We start from the raw sequence: 11,418 nt of genomic DNA on the forward strand, positions 1-11,418 counted from the left end.
CTCCCCAGTCATTGGATCAACACTGTAGGTAGCTTCTGGGTACCATGCACTGTGCTAAGTGGTTTGTTTCACTGAAGACCCGATTGATGAGCAGGGATAGAATCCTATCACCAGCAAGGCAACAGGCTCAGGTTGGGCCAGTGTTTCTCAGGCTAAAGTGTGGATGTGAATCACACGTAGTTATTAAGATTTAGGTCCTCATCTGTAGGTCTGGAGGGGAGTGTTAGAAAATAATGCCTTTTTTTTTTTTTTTTTAAACAAGCTTCCAGCTCCTGCTCTTGGTCTGCTGGGACTGCCTGTGAAATAGTAAGGGGGTTAGGGAACCTAGCTAGTAGGCGGTAGAGCCAAGATTCAAGGAACCAGCCAGGGTACAGAAACTATTGCTGTCAGGATTTAAGATCATCTTACAGTCACGTGGGAAGGGCTGAGAACTGTGCTGATCTGTTCCATACTTAACCAAAATCTACAGTGGCAAATAAGATTGTGCCTGAAGAAGTTACCACTTGGAGAAAGTAGAGCTGGCCGAGACACAAAATTGAAGCCACAAGTTGTTAAGAGTGTTGGTACTCGACCCAGTGGGCGTGATGCATGGGTCGGAAAGCTTGAGAGGGAAGATCCCCTAATTGGGACCCTCTTCCAAGTACATGTTAGAAGCAGGGTGGTTCTTGATGTGTGGGTGGCGCCAAGTGGCTGTGTGATGGGTAGTCAGGGACCCTTAGGAGTGTGGCTAATAAGGTGGAGCTGAGCAGTGAAAAGGGTTGGGCCTCAGGCGGGAAGGAGGAACCAGTTCCGGTGCTTGGGTGCGGGTCCTGGCGGGAATGCTACCCAAGTGGCAGGGGATGGGTCCAGAGCTGCAGATGTGTCTGCCTTTGCTCCGTGACTGACTGTACTCCGCTGGGGCTCTGTTCCCTCTTTCTTTTCCTGCTGGTGTTTTCACCCCTGACTCTGAGGAAGGAAAGCATCTGAAAAACATAGCCATTCTCTCTGCCCCCTTCCAAGGTGCTTCAACTTAGTATCCCGGGAGGCCCTTAGAGCTTTCATTGTTAGAGCAGCTGTGGTCTTCAACGCCCTTTGGGGCAAGGTCCTGAAGATAACCTGGAGCCCCTGGGGCCGGTCACCCCGACTTGGAATAACCCCTCCAATGACCTCAGTAAGCCTTTACAGATAAATTGTTCTCTATGTGTGCCAAGACCTGAAAAAGGTTGGAAACCTTGAAGCAGCCACAATGGTGTGGGGATGAAAGAAGAATTTAGTTGAGAAGAAATATTCTAGTGGAACAGAGCCTGGGGAATTGGAAGAACAAAGTGCCAGTGGTTGGGGAGGGATCTGTCCTTGCAAGGATTTTTTTTTTCCCCCTCCATGTTGGTGAGAGAGTGAATAGAAGTTAGCCTGCAGCAAGAACAAATATACCCCAAGGTCTAGGTCACTGCTTTGTGGCTGACAATCATCTGATCTGCCCTTGAGCACAAATGGAAAGTCTGAACTCAGAACGGCTGCCATGGCTGATACTGCTGAGGCTTGATGGGGATAAATGGAGAAAGGCTAAGATTGGCTGCAGCCCCAGACTCTGGCTGTGTGGACAGAGGGCTTAGGCTGCCCTCAGCTGACCTGCCCAGAGGAGCCATTTGCTTCTGCCCCATGGAGGCTGCTGGCCACTGAGGGCCTGTGGGCCCAGGCACGGCTGCTTTCAGCTAGGACCTGGAGGGATGTGTATGGGCTGTCCACTTGTTCTGTGTTTGGGAAGCCACCGGCAAATGCCTCTGTTCCAGTAGGAATCTGTCAAACAGCCCAGTACTGGTCCAGAGGTGGCCAGGTGGGATCGAGCTTAGAGAGAGCCCGTCTTCGGGCCTCTGACTTCTGGAAAGTGTGTGGCAATTCGGAGTGAGGTTGTTGCTGTGGGAGGAAGGGGGGGCTGTGTCAGGGTGGGAGTGTTTCATGATCTTCACAACACCCTTCCACAGCTGAGGAAGTTGAAACAGCTTAAATTTCTAGCCTAAGGCTATAGAACAAGTGGTCAGGCTGAAATTTGACCCCAGAACTCCGATTCCAAAGCCCTTGTTCACACTATCTTGCCAAGTAGCACCCAGGGAGGACAGGGGCCACTTCTGGGAGCATGTGGGGCCTTAGGGAAGCCCTTGCACGGGCTCTCTGTGGTCCTGTGACTTTCTAGGAGCCCCATTCCCGGGCCCAGTGGCAGCAGAATGACCCAGGGTGGCAATGCCAGCTCGTTCCCACCGTCCAAGGTGTAGCTTCTCCAGGGAAAGGACTTTCGTGTCTGGGCCCCTCTCCGAGCTCCACAAGTCCATTTCCAGATTGTGGACAAATAGCATCCTTTCTGGTAGCTGCTACCATCCAGCCGGACTCCTGCTGACAAGACACCCGCTGCCAGGCAGGCAGGACAGCTCCCGCCCCCAGCACCAGGGCCAAGATGGTCAGCTCTTGTCAGCCAAGGCCACGAGGTAAAACCGGCAGAGATGGCCCAGGCAGATGGCTCCTGGAGTCCAATGCCAGGGCAGCACAAGTTGAAGGGAATAGAGCCCCCACATGCTGGGGTGGAGAAGATTCCCAGCTTCTCCCCCATGGAGGAAGTCCTCTTTACTGGTACTCTTATCAGCCTGTCACTGCCCCTTTCGTTGGAGAGCCTGGTATCTCTGAGTTTGCGAGTCCTGAGCGGGTTCTGGGAAAATGGTTTCTTCCTCATCCCCCATCCCCTCTGAGTCTGCTGCAGGAGAGAAACACTCAGCAGCAGAGAGAGAGGCTTGTCTCCTTGGGTCATAATACAGAGAATGCTTTTAAACACCTGTCTCACCACCAGAAGGTTTCTTCTTCATTTGCTTTTTCAAATGAGAACAGAATGTAAAGCTCTCCTAATTACACGAGAGAGTTTTGTCTATATTCACGCATTAGTCTGATTCACTGAGGGTGAGTGGGTGGGTGGAAATTGTGTCATTGTGGTCACCCATCACCTCCCTCCCCGCACTCTGTTCTTACCAAATAGCTCATGTGGCTCACAGGAGATGTCTAGCCTGACAGTAAACTAATACTAAAATGCCCTTGGCCAAGGTAATCACATCCAATTATATGATTATAACAGTCATTTCCATTTTTCAGCTTAACTCACTCGGTATTTTCAAAGAACCTAATTGGTGCGAGTCACTGTGCCGGATACTGTAGGGCTTATATTTAGCTTTTTTTGTCCCTCCCCTACACTGTAGAGACAGATAACAGAGGCACGACCCTAATTCAATGCAGTATGGGCCCCATGTCTGAAGAGATTGTCACATGTCACAGCCACAATGACACATCTACCCAAAGCCGTCCCGGTGGGTGGCTCCACCTGCCGACACAGCCCGGCTCCGTTTAGGTGTTGGGCACCCACGGGCACTGGGGAAGCTGGGTCTCTCCAGCCCCAGGGTGAATCTTGGTCTCAGCTGCTGGAGGTAATTCCAGTTCTGTGGCCAGTGATTGGCTAAGGAAACAGCCTGTGATGCTGTTGACATGAGAAGGGAAGTAAGATCTGCTGCTTGGGGGTTGGGGGGAGGATGTCCTTAGAAAAATTTCCTTGCTCTTGAAAAGGAATGCAGGGAAAGGATTTCTGTCCCTTACAATACTTGGGTATTACTGCGTGAGCAGACGGTGCTGGACGGTGAAGCAGTCATCTTATGACTGAGGGGACAAATGCCAACACTCAAAAGCTAACGCTCTGGGTGTGACAGGGCAGAAAGGAAAATAACCTGGCTTCTTGGTGGGATGTTGAGGCCCTGAATTAACCAGACTTGAAACTTCTCTGCCTCTTGTTTTCTCATTATCTGAGATTTAAAAATCCCCTTGATTTTTTTTTAATTTAAGTTCAATTAATTAACATATAATGTATTACTGGTTTCAGAGGTAGATGTCACTGATTTCATCAGTCTTATAGAACACCCAGTGCTCATTACATCATGTGCCCTCCTTAATGTCCATCGCCCAGCTACACCACCCCCATCCCTCTCCCCTCCAGCAATCTTCAGTTTGTTTCCTATGATTAAGAGTCTCTTATGGTTTGTCTCCCTCTCTGATTTTGTCTTGTTTTATTTTTTCCTCTCTTCCTCTATGATCCTCTGTTTTGTTTCTTAAATTCCACGTATTAGTGAGATCATATGATATTTGTCTTTCTCTGGTTGATTTATTTCACTTAGCATAATAACCTCTAGTTCCAGCTATGTTGTTTCAAATGGCAAGATTTCCTTTTTTGATGGCTGTATAATATTCCATCATATGTTTACCATATCATCTTTATCCACTCATCTGTTGATGGACATCTGTGCTCTTCCCATAGTTTGGCTATTGTGGACATTGCTGCTATAAACATTGGGGTGCAGGTGCCCCTTCGGATCACTACATTTATATCTTTGGAGCAAATACGCAGTAATGTAATTCCTGGGCCATAGGGTAGCTCTATTTTCACCTTTCTGAGGAAACTCCATACTGTTTTCCAGAGTGGCTGCACCAGCTTGCATTCCCACCAACAGTGTAGGAGGGTTCCCTTTGCTCTGCATCCTCACCAACATCTGTTTCCTGCCTTATGAATTTTAGCCATTCTGATTGGTGCGAGGTGGAATCTCACTGTGGTTCTGGTTTGTATTTCCCTGATGCCAAGTGATATTGACCATTTTTTTCATATGTCTGTTGGCCATGTGGATGGATGTCTTCTTTGGAGAAATGTCTGTTCATATCTTCTGACCATTTCTTAATTGGATTATGTGCTCTTTGGGTGTTGAGTTTGATAAGTTCTTTGTAGATTTTGGATACTAACCTTTACCTGATAAGATATTACAAATCTCTTCTCCCATTCGTAGGTTGCTTTTTAGTTTCATTGACTGTTTCCTTTGCTGTGAAGAAGCTTTTTATCTTCATGAAGTCCCAATAGTTCATTTTTGCCTTTGTTTCCCTTGCCTTTGGAGAGACATGTCTAGCAAAAAAACTGCTGTGGCCGAGGTCACAGAGGTTGCTGCCTGTGTTCTCTAGGATTTTGATGGATTCTTGTCTCACATTTAGGTCTTAAAACCCCCCTTATTGTTTAGGACATTTTGAGTTGGGTTTTCTATTGCTTCCTGCCAAAAAGCATACATCTAATACAACAGGGATGTCTGGCTGGCTCAGTCGCATGCAACTCTCTATCCTGTGGTTGTAAGTTTGAGCCCCATGTGGGGTATGGAGCCTACTTAAAATTAAAAAAAAATTAAAGACCTTATATAATAGTTCATAGAAAATTTTGGTAAAATGCTTAATAATAAAAATATTAAGGTCCTTTTAAATGTGTATATCCTGTTTTCCAGAGCAAACATAGCCCTGGGAGACCACAGATTCTCTGCTCCCCAGGAGCCCTGGCTGAACTTAAAGTCATAAATTGAAAGTGCCCAGAGAACATCTGCAGGTTCGAAAAATGTACCTTCTATCCTTTTACATGCAACTGTGAATGGAACCCTAGTCTGATTTGCTGGTGGTATTGAAGAACGAGGAGGCCCACTCTGGGAGAATCACCTCCCCGCAGGAAGCCTAGCCAGAAGATCTAGCCTAGGACCCAGGGCAGTCCCAGTTCGCCCAGAGCCTAGGGAGCTTTGAGCATGATTTATTTTTATTTTTATTTTATTTATTTATTTTTTTAAGATTTTATTTATTTATTTATTTGACAGAGAGAGATCACAAGTAGACAGAGAGGCAGGCAGAGAGAGAGAGAGAGAGAGGGAAGCAGGCTCCCTGCTGAGCAGAGAGCCCGATGCGGGACTCGATCCCAGGACCCTGAGATCATGACCTGAGCCGAAGGCAGCGGCTTAACCCACTGAGCCACCCAGGTGCCCGAGCATGATTTTTTTTTTAAAGATTTTATTTGTTTATTTGAGAGAGAGCGAGCCCACAAGCAGGGGGGAGGGTTAGAGGGAGAAGCAGGCTCCCTGCCAAGTGGGGCTTGATCTCAGAACCCTGGGATCATGACCTGAGCAGAAGGCAGATGCTTAACTGAGTGAGCCCCCCAGGCGCCCAAACTTGAGTCTTGAGACAAGAACCAAACCAGATCCTGCAGGCTGCAGGCTGTGGATAGGGGTCACTCTGCTCTTGTTCCTGAGTATGAAGGCCCTTGAATCCTTAAGAAGAAAAAGCCTGCAAGGTCCTCTCTCCCTCTCTCACCCACTTGGTTTCCCCTACACTTTCTCGCTTCTCCCCATCTACCTCACCCCTCATCCTCTCCTCTCTCCACTTCTGTTTCTCCCTTCCCTCTGTCTCCCACTTATCTCTTTTCCCCATCTCTGTGTCCTCTGCTGCCTCCCTTCTCTCCAGCCAGACCTCAGCACAGGAGTGCTGCCGAGAGCATTCCCCTAAGGTACAAGTGTTTTTTCTTCCCGTTCCTCCCCCTGCCTTCTTCTTCCCTTCTCCTTCTCCTCCTCCTTCCTCTTTATGTGCAAGTAATATTTATTTCTACCCTGGTTGCTAGTAACAGTGTCATACAATTTTTTGTGAAAATTCACCCTGCCACACTGTGAAAACCTCTAACAGACCCCGACAATGGCCGCCTCTGGCTGGGAGATGACTCGCAGGCTCCCAGAGTGCAGGACTGGCTGGGCCCCGCTGTCAGATAAGTGTCTGCATGGCCTGCAGGCAGAGGGCCGGCAGGGCAGTTTGTAGGTATCAGACTCTTTGAACTTGGCTGTTCAGCTGTCACCAGGCCTCTCTGCACAGGAGGTAGGGCGAGATGGATGGCAGAGTGTAATGACTGCAGAAAGGAGCATCCTGGCAGCTGGCCAGATGTGCAGGAGCCCCTGTCCTGACTCCTTGCAGGGCCGTGCATGTGCTCCAGCCAGTGCCTGGTTAGAGAGGAGGTACTCAGGGGTCCTCTAGCTGAGGCCACGAGCCAAGGTCCCACCTCTTCACAGCCCACAGAATTGTAAGTACCGCCTCCCACCACAGCATCTTCTTTGTGTGGGGGAGGGGAGCTTCGTGTCCCAGAGTTTCCTGCTCTAACCTTCCCCTGGATCAGACTAAAGGACTCATAGCAGTTGTCTGGAGGGAGGGAGTCCGCCAAGTGGGCCAGCATCAAGCCCACACCTCCTCTTGGGCAATCTGAATCACCAGAGAGTTAGGGTTTCGGGAGGACATCACTGACCCCCCAGGACGCCCTGACTGTGGTCTACTCTGAAAGTGGCTCCTTCAGCTGCAGATGAGATCACACGTATGTTCCAGCTGTGGTACAAGCGAGCCCAGGATGTGTTGCCACCGCTTCCCCCATCCCTTCCCCTCTCCGTACAGGGACTGCTGCTCCTTCTTATCCAGAGAATCCTGGCGCATCATGCCATGAGGGAGGAGCTTCAAGCTCCTGGGGAGCAGTGCCCTGAGACCCACCAGGATCTTTAAGAAATGTTTCTTTTATTCCCTGAGTCCCCTACTCAACAACATAGCTGCTTGGAAAAAAATGTTGGAGATCATTTAAGCCAACCCCTTTATTTATTTTTTTTTTAAGAGACTTTATTTATTTATTTGAGAGAGAGGGACCAAGAGAGAGAGAGCATGAGAGGGGAGAAGGTCAGAGGGAGAAGCAGACTCCCCATGGAGCTGAGAACCCGATGTGGGACTTGATCCCAGGACTCCAGGATTATGACCTGAGCCGAAGGCAGTCACTTAACCAACTGAGCCACCCAGGCACCCGAGCTAACCCCTTTTTTTTAACTCTGTGGACGGCACGCACGGCCCAGTAACTGGCCCAGGCCTGGGACCCAGTTGCTTGATTAGTGGTTCGGCACTCTGTCCTTGCAACCTGAGCCATCTTCTGTGTAAACCCCTCTGCCTCACTTTTCCACCCTCCATAAACCAGTCCTACCCGCCTGGGATGCCCACAGCCTTGCCACAAACCTCTTCAGCCCTAGCCTCACTAAGGCGCTGCTGTTCTCCATCATGTTCCCTAGAGTTCAGCCATCCAAATCCCGGCCATCCCTCAAGGCCTTTGAATCAACTCAGCACAGTCTGTTTTCTTTTTTTTTTTTTTTCCTTTTTTTTTTTTTTTTTAAGATTTTATTTATTTATCAGAGAGAGAGAAGGGGAGAAAGCGAGTACAGGCAGACAGAATGGCAGGCAGAGGCAGAGGGAGAAGCAGGCTCCCCGCTGAGCAAGGAGCCGGATGTGGGACTCGATCCCAGGACGCTGGGATCATGACCTGAGCCAAAGGCAGCTGCTTAACCAACTGAGCCACCCAGGCATCCCCACAGTCTGTTTTCACTGGTGGAGCTGTTGGACCAGAGCAACAGGCTTGTTCAAGACTGCAGGGCTCATTATGGGCTAGGCCAGAGAGAGCACCTGCCATGTCCCTTCACAGGGGGTGGCACCGCTCCTGCCAGGCAGGGACCTACTGACCAATGAACGACCTACAAATTGTAAACCAGCTGAAAGGCATTGAGCCCATAGGGGAGATGCTAGGAAATGAGGTTAAGTTCAGGGGACCCCCGTGCACCCATGTTTGATTGGCAAGGCTGGCTCCATGTGGAGACAATAGGCTGAGAGGAGAGAAGTCTTTGCTACAGTCTCTCTGACTCTGGAGACAACATCCTCTGCTGGGAGTGGAGAGAAGCTCTCATCAGGCACAGTCTCTTCCAAGAGATGCAGTGTCAAGTGGAGGCCAAAAGGAGAAGCCCAGTTTCTATTCTGACCAGCGGTGTGACTAACTGAAACTGCTCCTTCTTGGTCTCTCTCACCCAGTAGCCAGAGCCTCTGCCTTGCCCCACAACAGTGTCAAAGACAGTGAGACTGACCTACTAGAAAGTTCTGGGGAGTCATGACACTTTGCTCTTAGAGGCACTCCTGTGGGCACCGGCCAAGAACAAGAACATTCCCTTATACATACCATCCCTAAAAACAGAATACTCATTCCATAGCATATAATACACAAATTATTGCAATATCACCCCCCCTTCAAATCCAGGATCCAATCTAGGTTTACATATTGCATTTAGCTGTTGTTTATCCTGATCCATCTCTCTCTCTCTCTCACTCTCTTTTTGGTCTACAACAATCTCCCACTGTAGTGGGTTGAGTGGTGGCCCATTAAAAAGATATGTCAACATCTGGGAGCAGGTGAATGTGACTATATTTGGAAGAAGGGTCTTTGCAAAATATAGTTAAGGATCTTGAGATCATCTTGGATGAACTGGGTCCCCAAAGATAATTGTCTTTGGGCGCCTGGGTGGCTCAGTGGGTTAAGCCGCTGCCTTCGGCTCAGGTCATGATCTCAGGGTCCTGGGATCGAGTCCCGCATCGGGCTCTCTGCTCAGCAGGGAGCCTGCTTCCCTCTCTCTCTCTCTGCCTGCCTCTCCATCTACTTGTGATTTCTCTCTGTCAAATAAATAAATAAAATCTTAAAAAAAAAAAAGATAATTGTCTTTATAAGACAGAAAAGAGAAGACATAGACACAGAAGAGAAGGCCATGTAAAGACCAAGACAGAGATTACAGATGCAGCCACAAGCCAAGGAACACCAGAAGCCGCCAGAAACTGGAAGAGGCAAGGAAGGACTCTCCCCTAGAGCCTTTGGAGGTACAGACCTGCCAATATCTTGATTTTGGACTTCCAGCCTCCAAAACTGTGAGAATGAATTTCTTGGTGTTTTAAGCCACCAAGTTTGTGGTGATTTCTTATGGCATCCCTAGGAAATGAATTTTCCCACTTAAAAAAAAAAAAAGACACTGACATTTTTGGGATGCCTGGGTGGCTCAGTTGGTTAAGCATCTGCCTTTGGCTCAGGTCATGATCCCAGAGTCCTGGGATCCATCAGGCTTCTTGCTCAGTGGAGAGCCTGCTTCTCCCTCTCCTTCTGCCCCTCCCCCTGTTTGTGCTTTCTCACTCAAATAAATAAATACAATCTTTAAAGAAAAATGATACTGACTTTTTAAAGTGTCTTGGAATTGTTGTACTATAGAATGTCCCAATTCTGAAATTGTCTTCAGATTGACCTTTTAAAGTCATAAATCAGATCTAGTCATTCCCCTGCTTAAAGCCCTCCCCTGGCTTTTCATTGCATTAAAATAAAATAAGCTATAAACTCTTAACTCTGATTTACAAAGCCCTGCGTGCCCAGACTCCTTCCCACATCTTTAACCTCACCTTTCCCTCTCTCCTCCTAGCCCATCTTGCTCCCGCTTCACTGACCTTTCTCTAACCCCTGAAACATGCCAAGCTCATCCCAGACTTACCCCTATGCTCTGGCTCTTCCTTCTGCCCAGGTGACAAGCAAATACTATTCTTGATCTTTGATCCCAGATGGGGGAAAATAGCTAGGAAGGACATTCTTGGAACAATTGGGGGAATTCTTATAGGATTGTTTATTAGATAATATGGCTCTATCAGTGTTAAACTTCTTGAGTGGGTTAATAGTACTGTAGGAAAAGGTCTTTGTTCTTAGGAGATGCATGCTGAAGTCTAGGGGTAAAATATCAGGATGCCTGAAACTTACTTTCAAAGGGATGGTGGCAAAATATTGACAACTGGAGAGTCTGGGAGAAGGGTATAGTGGTGTTTACAGTGGGCTTCTTTCAACTCTTTCTGGGTTTGAAACTCTTCAAAATAAAATGGGGGAAAAGATGGACAATTTAAAGAAAAAAACTTCATCCTAGAATACTCAAATTTCCACGTGCATCCAAAATCACCTAGGAAGTTTGTTAAAACGCAGATTCTAGAGATTCAGAAGACCTGGGTGGGGCACTGGGATCTACTTTTTAATAGTCCGGCAGGTGACTGTCAAGCCCTCAGGCCATGCCCTGAGGAGAAAAAGCCACTTAGTGTTCCACGTCCATAAGCTGCTCTCCTGTTCTCCAGCAGAGGGGTAGGGTAGCTGATTGGAAAGGTCAGGAAGGCAGGTGGAGATGGAATTTTATGATGGGGCAGGACTGGAGACTGTGAGCATAGTAGACGTTTAGGAGGCTGGGGGTGGTGTTTGAAGGCAGAGAATGGATTTTTGCCCTGCTTGCCTGGCTTTTTGCTTGAGGGTGGGAGTTGCCGGGGCAGCTCCTGGAGACAGGTGAAGAATGGAGTCAGGGTTCTGAACTCCTAAACCAGTGTTGCTGTTCTACTTTACAAACACTTATGAATTTTTCTCAGCTGTAGAAAGAAGGTTCAATAACGGTGAATTCCCCAAATTTCAATGTTCCATGAACCAGGAGTCTTAGATGTACGGACTGCAGACATGTCATTCTAGCTTCTGACCAGAAGGTGGCAGCAACACATTTCTCTCTAGTTTCTGGACCACTTCTCAAGGGAAAGATATTTTTTCAGGTGCCTCAGAGTTCCCCTTCAGTTTAACCAACATTATTTGACCTAGATCCTATGCTATACTCCACAGTCACAAAGGTGACTAAAACCTGATCCATGACCTCAAAGATCATATTGTCAGGGATGGGGGAG

This window comes from Mustela nivalis, assembly GCF_964662115.1.
Source record: "Mustela nivalis genome assembly, chromosome: 7".
Taxonomy (NCBI): Eukaryota; Metazoa; Chordata; class Mammalia; order Carnivora; family Mustelidae; genus Mustela; species Mustela nivalis.